Genomic DNA, 10,895 nt, shown 5'->3' on the forward strand with positions numbered 1-10,895 from the left:
GTATCAGAGTCAAGACTCAAAACCAGATCTTCTAATTCCAGATCTGATTTTTTTTTTACTAAACCATAGGACAATTAATATGACAATATTTTTATTTATGATTCTAGAATTATCTTGACAAGATATTTAATTTCACTTATTTGTCAACTCCTCCATATTTGAGACTGGTCTTTTCTAAATCTCAGAATATTTTTTAAAAAAATTCTGTCTTTTGGACATGACAGAAAATCAAGTTGTTATAATTGCCATCTGATAATGGTCCCAAGTCATGGAAATTTTGGAATTGTGGAAGTTGAAAAAGACCCTTGAGAAAGTTACCTTTGTTGTTTATTTGTTCAGTTGTTTCAGTTGTGTTCAACTTTTTAACCCTTTCAGGATTTTCTCTTCAAAGATACTAGAGTGATTTCCCATTTCCTTCTCCAGGAAACTGAGGGAAACAGGGTTAATTGACTAGCCCTGGGTCACATAACTTTATTATTTGAGGCCAAATATGAACTCAGGAAGATTTCATGCCCCACATTCAATGCCACCTAGCTTTCATTATAGTTACTACTATAGTAATTGTTTTGAGATGCTGCAAGCTTTGCTCATATAAGGTAGTGAACTTAATCAATAAATGTTTTGTGTGTCCTGACTACTTCATTAACTATCCACTGGACCCAGATAGCTCTGAAGGAGAAAGTGAGGTTGGTGAGTTTGTACAACAACCCCTCATTTAATTCTAACTCAGTTGTATGTCATGGTATCACCTCCCTGATGTCATGATCTTCTTCAAGAAAGACAAATAGTAATTCCCTCATCTTCTTGAGCTTCCTTATTCCCTAAGACACAACAGTATTGAAATAAGGACATTTAATAATCTGATAATTTTAAGTGTGCAAGTGAAAGAATGGAAGAGTCAATTGATGGGGCAAACTTCATTCTTGTCTTATTTTAATAAATTGTCACAATCATCCCAACCACCACTCTGATCAGTCATCAGCCTTCAATATTGAGGCAAGATCCTCCACCAGCAAAAAGATGATGATTCACTGGAGACTCAGATGATAGTTAACATTTTTTTTAGCAATAAAGTATTTTAATTAAGTTATGTACATTGTTAACATATAATATGATATCATACTTAATAGACTGCAGTATAGTATGTAGTAGACTATAGTATAGTGTAAGCTTAACTTTTATATGCACTGGTAAACCAAAAAAATCATGTGTCTCATTTTATGATGATATTCACTTTATTGAATTCATCTGGAACTTAACCCCAAAATTATTTGAGATATACTTATAGCCCCTTTTGTTTTAAACATTCTCAATCTCTTTAGCATTTCTTCTTAAATCCAATTCAAATATATCTGCAATGGAATATATCTGCAATGTCCATTTATTTAGTTATTTAGTATCTCTCCAAATTTCAGTTTCCTTGTTTGTATGTAATGGGGACGTCAGGGTCAACTTGGACTAAGTTGAAGTCCAGTCCAAGTCCAGGAACAACTGAACTAGGTGACATCCTGTGAATATCCTAGAGATAAGTATCTATGTTGGTCCATTTTCTAAAAGAGAGGCACAATTGGAGGCTTTTACTTGGATTCCATAGATGACTCTCCTCATCCCCTACCCTGTAACTGGGGGATATATTGAAGTTCATTGCTGACTGAGTAACAGGAGCTGCCTTCTCTTTACAAAAACAAATAACTTCCAGTTATCACTCTCCCTCTTCACATGTCATGGGCTTCTTTGTCACATGTGATTGAACCTCTCTCTTAGACTCCCTGCCTTCTCAAAAGCAATGGCAGCTGCTCAATATATATTTATATATATATATTCGTATATGTGCTTAAGAGACTGGATCCAGCACTGTCTCTTTTACTTCATGTTTCTTTCCCTGAAAATAGGGGGCTGAAGAAATGATTGTAGCTGACATTTCTAGTCATGGCAGTGACCTTGTGAGTTTGAGAAGTCAATAAAGAATACCTGGGATTCCCATGGTGGTGGCCCAACAGTAGTTGATCTCTGAAACAGCTTCTTTGAGAAGCAGATGACCATCATCAGAAGAATGAGCCCATCTCTGGCATTCTAGAAGATATCGGTGAACCTTGAATGAGTTGCTCAGGTTGCACAAAGCCTAGACATAGGTGAAATGCCTGATTAATAATTCCAGAAACTGTTTCATATTTTAAGGAGAGTATAAATAGAGTATTGGGTTATTGTATCATGATTTAAATATTTGTTGATATGAATTTATGAGCCTTTTGAGTTTTAAGAATTTCTTTTGAAGTGGAAGAAATAAATAGCTGGCCTCTACCTGATCTGCTTTTTTAGGCAGTCAATCAATAAACATTTATTAAATACCTAATTATGTCAGCTACTATGCTAATCACTGAGAATACAAAAAAGGCAAATTTAATTTCTGCCTTCAAGGAATTTACAATATAATTGGGGAAATAGCTTGCAAATAATTATATATAAGCAAGATATATAAATGTTAAATATATTATTAATTTTTATTGGAGAGTCCTTAGACATGAAGCAAATCTAAACTTTAAGAAATTTTCTCTGGGACTATAGGCTGGGGTGTAATAAACAGAGTTCTTGGAAAGACTATCTTGATTAGGGGTTAAAGTTACCCAGGACTGAACCTGGTCCATGTAATACCACATCCAGGGTCCTTTAGTTGAAGTAGGTACCTTTTCCCTCCTTCCATTGCTATTGGAATTTTACATGTATGATGAGAGGTTGGAACTAAAGTGGGACTAAAGTATACATTCTAGTTTTGGGAATCTATGATTTTAATGCTATGAATTAATAAACTAATGAATCTTCCCATTAATTATTCCCCACTCAACTATTGATATGCCCTTAAGGAAAGTAGAAGATTATGACCAGAGTCAAATTTTGACAGTAGAATAGACTGAAGAAAGGTCTTCCCAGGACCCCCAGGACAGACATAGAGAACTAGAAAAATAGTGAAAAAAGAATTTTGTGATTCTGTAGTCTACTGCTGATTGAGAGCAAGTGGTTTCTCTTTATCCAAAGCTGTTTCATCCTGAGGTTTCTTATAATATAAGGTAATCATGCTAACTATACTTTATGAGTGATTTTTACTCCTGAACATTTTCATTTTTCTTCCTTCCTTCCTTCCTTCCTTCCTTGCTTCCTTCCTTCCTTGCTTCCTTTCCTTCCTTTCTCTCTCCCTTTCTTTCTCTCTCCCTTCCTTCTTCCCTTCCTTCCTCCTCCCTCGTTCCCTTCCTCCCTCCCTCCCTCCCTCCCTTCCTTCTATTTCCTTTTTCTTTCTTTCTTTCTTTCTTTCTTTCTTTCTTTCTTTCTTTCTTTCTTTCTTTCTTTCTTTCTTTCTTCTTTCTTTCTTTCTTCTTTCCTTTCTTCCTTCCTTCCTTCCTTCCTTCCTTCCTTCCTTCCTTCCTTCCTTCCTTCCTTCCTTTCTTCCTTCCTTCCTTCCTTCCTTCCTTCCTTCCTTCCTTCCTTCCTTCCTTTCTTTCTTTCTTTCTTTCTTTCTTTCTTTCTTTCTTCCTTCCTTCCTTCCTTCCTTCCTTCCTTCCTTCCTTCCTTCCTTCCTTTCTTTTTTTCTCTAGGCTATCAGAGTTTTCTGTGGTCACACAGTTAGTAAACATCAAGTATTTGAGATCAGATTTTAATTCAGGTCCTGACCCCAGGGTTGGTGCTCTATCCTGTGCCTCTGTTTCTTGCCTTAGTCTTGGCCCAAGTCTTTTTAATGCTATTGAGAAGTCATGTTCAGAGATAACTAAATGGGACATAGAGGAACCACTTGCTTTTTAATCAAAACAACAAATGGCCTTCTTCAAATGGACCAATGTTAGTGTATTTTGTTTGAATCCTTTGTAATAGGAAGTTTAGTTTGCAATTTATCTTGAGCGTAAATATTTGTAGTGGAGGTTGGGTTTCTTTTGAGGAAATCATGCATATATGTTTGTGAATGTGTAGGTGTGTTGGGAGAGGGTCCAAATGTTGAGCTACAGCTTGCAATGTTACCGTGGTAACAGGAAAACTCTTAGACCTGCAGACTTAGAGATGGCAAGGACCTCTGATGAAAACTAACTAGTCTACCTTCCTCATTTTACAAATGAGGAAACTGAAGTCTATTTGGCTAAGCAACTTGCACTAGGTCAGAGGTAGAATTTGAATGTAGGTCCTTTGACTCCAGAATCAGTATTGCTTCTACGTCAGGTAAGCATGTTTTCATTAGAGTATACATCCTTTTCATTGATGCTTACCCATATAAACCTTGTATACTTTATGAGGGTATTTTTTTCACTTGATCTGTGATTTAATTGTCAAAGAGAACTCCAGGTAAGGAAATGCTCTTCAACAATTAAGACTGGCACCCCCTCTGCAATTTGTGATCAAAGATAATTTGCCTTTGGGAGTTGCTTTGACCAAAAATCATTCAGCACTTAAAAAGTTAGTCAGTTAATAAGCATTTACTAATCACTGTGCTAAGTTTCAGGGATACAAGGAAAAGCAAAAACAGCCTTTGCTCTCAAGAAGCTCATATTTCAGTGGTGAAGATAATGTAAGAGCTGAGCTGTACCATTTTGACTGTTTTTGTGAAGATAACTTGAAAACTAAGGCCTATGAGGAAGACAGAAGTGAGAATATTTCACAGGGAGCATTTCAATTGAGGGACAATTTCTTAAAACCTCTTGATGAGATGTCTCTCTAAATATAGGTAGTCTGGTCTTTAAACTGGTAACTGGACCCTGAATTCAAACCTTTCCAATTTGGAGGACTCACTTTAAGGTTTTGCTCCAGTGGTATAACCTTCAGGAGTTCAGACAACCAAGATTAGAAGAAATGTAGAAAACTGGGAAACAGTTTTCACAGTTAATGTTTCTGATAAAGGTCTTCTTTCTAAAATATATGGAGAATTGAGCTAAATTAAAAAAAAATATGTCATTCTCCAGTTGATAAATGGTCAAAGGATATGAACAGGCAGTTTTCAGATGAAGAAATTAAAGCTATCCATAATCATGTAAAAATGCTCTAATTCATTATTGATTAGAGAAAGGCAAATTAAAACAACTCTGAGGTATCACCTCATATCTATCAGATCGACCAATTTGACTAAAAAGGAAAATGATCAATGTTGGAAAGGATGCAGAAAAACTGGGACATTAAGGCACTATGGGTGCAGTTGTGAACTGATCCAACCATTTTGGAGAGCAATTTGGAACTATGCCCAAAGAGCAATAAAACTGTGCTTATCCTTTGATTAAGCAATACCACTATCCAAAAGAAATCATAAAAAAGGAGATAAGATCCATGGGTACAAAAATAATTATAGTAGCTCTTTTTATAGTGACAAAGAATTAAAAATTGAAGGGATGCCCATCAACTGAGTAATGGCTAAACAAATTATTGTGATGGAGCACTTTTGTTCTGTAAGAAATCATGAGTGAGTGAATTTCAGGAAAGCCGGGAAAAACTTGCATGAACTGATGCTTTGTGAATTGAGTAGAACCAGTAGAACATTGTACACAGTAACAGCAGCATTGTGAGATGATCAACTATGATGGACTCAGTTCGTCTTAGCACTTCAGTGATCAAGCACAATCTTCAAAGGTTTGTGACAGAAAAGAGAATCCACATACAGGGGAAAAAAACCCTATTGACTCTGAATGCAGACAAAAGCTTTACTACATTCTTTTTTAAAAACTTTTTTCTCTTTTTCTCATGTTTTCCCCTATTCTAATTCTTCTTTCACAACATGACTAATATGGACATAAATTAAACACTATTGTACATGTACAATCTATATCAGATTCCTTGCTGCCATGGTGGGGGGGGGGAAGGGAAGGTGGTAGAAAAATGTGAAACTCAAAAGCTTACAAAAAAGATGAATGTTTAAAGCTATTACATGTAATTGGAAAAAATAAAGTAAAATAACATTAGGGGGGGGAAAAAAGAACCCAGGCTGCCTCTATATTACAATGAAAACATCAGAGCTGTATCATAGTGGAGGACCTATATGATTTTTACCTTGGAAGAAAGGAGTTCCTTTGTCAGGCTTGGTTTCTTTGTATGTTTATGTGTGGAGACATCTGCCTACTTTTTGTTTTCCCTACCGCTTTTACTGAGAAGTTTAAAGTAGGAGTTTGAGTGGAAAGGGATTTAAAAACAGGTTCTGAACTGTTCAGTTTGCCAGGAGATGACTGCTGATTAGAAGTGATCTCAGTTTACTCTGTAGATATACTTCAGAATGTGTTTTTAGGATCCACCTGGGCAGGTAGGTTGTGCAGTAGATAGAGGGTTAGTTCTGGAGTCAAGAAGGCTCATCTTTCTGAGTGCAAATCACTGTTACTAGCTGTGTGACCCAGGGCAAGTCACTTAACCATATTTGCTTCAGTTTCCTCATCTGTAAAATGAGTTGGAGAAGAAAAATGCAAATCACTCTACTATTTCTGCCAAAAAATTTCCAAATGGAGTCACAAAGACTTGGACATGACTGAAAAAGGACTGAACAGTAATAGGATCTACTTACATTTAACAGTACAGGAACCAACTATAGAGAAGATACAGAGCCTTCACAAAGTGAAAGTTATATAGAATCACAGAATTTTTCTATTAAAATAAAAATTTTCTATTAAAATAAAAGCATTATCATAAGATCATTACTTAGCACAGTGACCAGGCTCCTTGAGTTGGGGAGGCATCAATAGACCTAGCTTAAGAACTCCTTGGTTAGATAATCTCTAAGATCCTGTCCTAGTCTTATGATCAGTCATAGAGCAACTGAGTATTGGAGGTTGGATTTGAATTTAAAACTTCCTGACTCTAGAACCAAAGTTCTGCTTTCCTACCTACCTGCCTCTAGGAAAGTTGGTTAGGAGAATTAGAATAAAGAATATTCCAGGAATTCTGTGGATTAAGTGAGAAATGACAAGATGACCCCTGTATATGAAGGACTTTATCTCAAGCTCCTGCCTAACTTCTTAAAACTGAAAATTACCCTTTCATGAGGTACAAAGAAGGTAAAATGGATAATCTTGATTATATAAAATTTAAAAATCTTTTGCATAAACAAAACCAATATAACTAAAATTAAGAGAAACGCAAGAAACTGAGAAGTCTTTAGAGCAAATTTATCTGATAAAAATATAATTCCTAAAATATATAGGGAATTGGATCATATTTATGAGAATAAGAGCCATTACCCAATTGAGAAATAGTTAAAAAATATGAATAGACTGTTTTCAGAGAAAAAAATCAAAGCTAGCCTTAGGGGAAAAATACTGTTCATCACTAACAGCTTAGAGAAATACAAATTAATTTAGCTCTGAGGCATCTTTTCACATCTCTCAGATTGGCTATAAAATGACAAATAAAGAAAATGGTACCAAATTGTTTTCTAAATGTTGGATTAATTCATAACTCTACTAACTGTATATTAACACACCACTGTTGCCTTAAATCTCCCGTGTGTTCCTTTTTTGTCATCATAGAAGTCTGGAGATATACACGAATATATCTATATCTGATATCTGTATCTATATCTATATTATCTATGGTAGTTATGTGGCACACAGATAGAGTACTGGTCTTGGGGCCAGGAAGATTTATCTTCCTGAGGTCAAATCTGGTCTTAGAAGCCATGTGATACTGGAAAATCACTTAACCTGTTTATCTCAGTTTTCTCATCTGTAAAATAAGTTGGAGAAAAAAATGACAAACCAGAAAACTCTGAATGGAGTCATGAAGAGTCAGACACAATTGAAAATGACTGAACAATGACTGCACACACACACACACACACACACACACACACACATGCACACACACTCTTACACATATGTGTATAAAATTTATCCATAGTTGTCTGCATGTTGTTTCTCCATTAGTTTGAGAAATCCTTCAAATTGCCTTCCTTTGTATCTCCAACACTTAGCACAATGCCAGGCAAATAATAAATAGTTAATAAACATTTTTTTACTGAATAATTCTAAATGATACTGTAAATATTTTTTTGAATCTAAGGACTGTGGAAGAAGCTAAGAACAAAGTGTTCTAGTCATAGCATCAGATTTATTTTTTGTCTTTTGATCACTGGTGCTATCATCTTGCACTGCCTGATTTCTTAGATACTAAACCTTTGAGGGACTCACCCTTGTAATGTTTTTGCTCTTGACACCTTTGATTCCCTGTTTCCAGATCCTTGGCAAACCCAAGAAATAAACCTTGCATTTTATTTGACTCCCTGGTTCCAAGAACACCTGTCCATCCTTAACTACAGATACAATGGAGTTGTCAGTCTCTGCTTTGATTTTCAGGTTCCCAAGACCCCTGATTCGCTCCTAAAAAGTGATGATTAAAACCAATGTTTCCTTTTGGCTTTCTTTATTCAAACTGTAAGTAGACAACCAGACTTTCTGAACAGACAACTGTGCTACGTGAGCAACAGATGCTGAAGACTGATCATTTGAATCATGACTATAAAATAATGATTTATACATATGTAGCTTGTGGAATCCATCTTGTTATTTTTACAGTCTTCTTTTTTTGCAGCTAGAAAGCTTACTCACTTGAATTATTTCAAGGATTTGTAGCTTCCTTGGTGCAGGTGTTTCTTTCACCAATACAGATCACATCTATCTATAACTTGTACAGGCCTCAAAGAGTTGCTATGAGCAATTTATCACTCTGTGGTCAAAGTGGAGCTGAGTCTCTCTAAACTTATTTGGTTGGACCCTGAATTCATTATCAGACCTACCAAAGTCTTTATAGTCTGGTAGATTCTACCAAACCTAGATTATTGTTCAGGTGGTTCACTCATGTCTGATTCTTAATGACTCCATTTGAGTTTTTTTGGGGTTTTTTGGCAGAGATAATAGAGTGGTTTGCTATTTCCTTCTCCAGTTCATGTTAAAGATGAGAAAACTGAGGCAAACATGGTTAAGCAATTTTCCCAGGATCGTACAGGTAATAAGGTCTGAAGTCATATTTGAACTCACCAAGATGAATTTTCCTAACTATAGGTCCAGTGCTTTAATCTACTGAACCACCTTGTTGCCCTTAAACCTAGATTTGACCACATGATTAAACCAAAATTATACCAACTTAATCTAAATGGATTCTTTGGTAGGGCCCAAGGTAGGAGCTGGATCTTTGACTTCTTTGATATAGGAAATGCCCTCAACTCATACAAGTTGATCCCTTCTCTGTAATTTTTAGTGTTATAGAGTTGCCCAAGACAATGAAAGATTATATTTCTTGCCCAGGGGTACACAGCCAATGTGTAGCAATACTTGAAGCCTTGAATCTGATTCTCTGTCTACTTTACCATACTGCCTCTCTGCTTGTTTGATTATGTTTAAATTATATAGCATTGGTTTGTGCTACATTGTAATTAGGCAAAAAGATCAAGCAGTTCACATTAAATAACTAAATGATAGACAGAGGATGTAATGGAAACATCTTTAAATTTGGGATGAGAGAACTTGGATTTAAATTGTATCTTGTTATGCTTTCCTCTCCATTCCCCTTCTCCAACTACCTCCCCTAGTTAGAGAAGTAAGTAGGTGTATAAGTAGTCAATATAAAGTAACAATAAATAGGAATTAGGAATTTAAAGTGTAAAGGGGAACAGAGAAGCAAAAAATTGACTCCTAAGTCAATTAAAGCCAGATCCAGAAACTATTTGCTAAATTAGGGGAAACTATTATAGTCCCTCAATCCTACTAATGATCCCTCATCCTGTAAGTTGCAGGAAAAACTCCAAACATGCACAGTAAAACTAGAGAAATGTCATGCTAATTAGGGAGCTATAAACTGGCACTGATACCTTTGAGATGATATTGATATGTTGATGAACTAAGCCCAAGGTGGTTGCCCCTTCCTCAACCAAAACCCTTTTAAGATGAGACCCCCCCCAAAAAAATCTGCCACTGAGTATTCTTTCTTTTAACATGAGTCTATGTGTCAGAATGTAGTTTCTTAAGTGACTCTACATTTTTCCCTCTGTCCCCCTTCTCTTTCCCTGAACCATCTGTCACCCTTTCCCACCCCATTTCCTGTGCCATCTCCATGTCTTCCTTCTACCTATGAACACTGTGAGACTTACTAAAGTATGATTGATTCTGCCAGCATGATCTTTCCTATTCAGTATTCAAAGAACCAGGTTTCTTGTGCTAACCCAACTGGAGATTCCTTTGTGGTTCTTTACTTTAGACATAAACAGGGGTACTGATATTAGGAATAATTTGTTCATAGTAGTACCTCTCTTGGATACTTCTCCTAGATCACTGACTTGTCATGGTTGAGAATCTTGTGCATCTCAGTGAAACTACAAGCTATGTCATGCAGATTTACCCAAAATAAGCAAGTCATAGTGAAGAGTTCTGACAAAAGGTGATTCACTAGAAAAGAGAACAGCAAACTATTCCAGCATCTTTGCCAAGAAAACCCTATGGACAATATTAAAATAGTAAAAAATATGACACTGGAAGATGAGTCCCTCAGCTCAGACGGTATCCAACACACTAATGGGGAAGAGCAAAGGACCCTACTAATGAAGCAGTTGGGTCAAAGTCAAAGTCAAAAGGAATCTCAGAAGTGTCTGGTGATGAAAAGAAAGTCTAATATTTTAAAGATCTTATTGCATAGGAATCTGGAAGACAACATCTATAAACCCAGCTAAGTTGGATGTGGTCAAACAGAAGATGAGAAGATTAAGCATTTTCATCTTGGGTGTCAGTGAACCTGAATTGGAATGGGCAAATTTAACATAGGTAATCATTACATAATACTAATATGGATAAGAATCCTTTAGAAGAAATGGAATAACCTTCATAGTCAATAAAAGGGTGAGAAAAGTAATGCTGGGATATTTGTCTGAATCCAAGGAAAAGTGTTCAATATGAAGAAAT

Source organism: Macrotis lagotis, chromosome 4, assembly GCF_037893015.1.
Source record: "Macrotis lagotis isolate mMagLag1 chromosome 4, bilby.v1.9.chrom.fasta, whole genome shotgun sequence".
NCBI lineage: Eukaryota > Metazoa > Chordata > Mammalia > Peramelemorphia > Peramelidae > Macrotis > Macrotis lagotis.